The following is an 812-nucleotide window of genomic DNA, read 5'->3' as shown; positions in this document are numbered from 1 at the left end:
GGGAAAAAAAAAAAAACATATCGAACCTTCTCACTAGCTACCTAAGATGACAGCGATAGGAAGTGCACTGCTCGCTGGTGATGGAAAGAGCACTACTCGCCAGCGACAAAATTAGTAACTCGAAATCACAAGTCGCAGGTAGGGAGAGAAGGATAGAAGGAGAAAATGAAATGGTATAAAAGTGAAGAGAGGGGTATTTTTGGGACAATAAGATAAGAGTGTTTTACTCATAAGGGCTAAAGTATCATTTCATAGCTTCACTTAAAAGAAACTAACGATAGGGAGTCTAAGTCTAATTTGGTGAAAAAGAGGGTGTTCCTATAATACTGACATTCTCCAGGGGGTATTTTTTTTTTAGCTAAAAGATGATTTTATTAAAAGAAGAAACAAAAGAACAACATAAAATAACTCGGATAAGACAGAAACCACTAGAGCAACTTACTAACTCTACCTTCGGCATGGCCATCAACAGAGAGAGCAAGAAGCCCCCTAACGGAATCTAAATCTATGCCTATCCATAGCATCATTCTCCAAGTCACTCTGAATATGTATTGGAAAGATCACCGAGAAATCAGAGATCCCTAACTTAGAGACCTTCTTTGCAAGATAGTCGGCAACGGGATTCGCCTCTCGAAAATAGCGAGAGACTTTCCAAGGAATAGACTCTAAGAATGGGAGGGAAAAAACCCATTTTTGGAGAATAAACCAAGAAATCTAATTATTGTGGATAGCCATCACCACTGCAGCTGAATCCGATTCAATCCAGAGACCCCTAGCCTCCATGGATTTCACCATCAGAATTCCTTCCATCA

The 812-nt window shown here is 39.8% G+C and overlaps 1 pseudogene; it reads right to left on the bottom strand.

The window, feature by feature from the left end:
• The window catches only part of LOC122060753, a 6,151-nt pseudogene that overhangs the window by 1,213 nt on the left and 4,126 nt on the right, over positions 1-812 (bottom strand).

The sequence above is a fragment of the Macadamia integrifolia genome, chromosome 14 (assembly GCF_013358625.1).
Source record: "Macadamia integrifolia cultivar HAES 741 chromosome 14, SCU_Mint_v3, whole genome shotgun sequence".
Lineage (NCBI taxonomy): Eukaryota > Viridiplantae > Streptophyta > Magnoliopsida > Proteales > Proteaceae > Macadamia > Macadamia integrifolia.
Note: the sequence above shows the minus strand (reverse complement) of the source record. Positions and strands in the feature narration are given on the sequence as shown.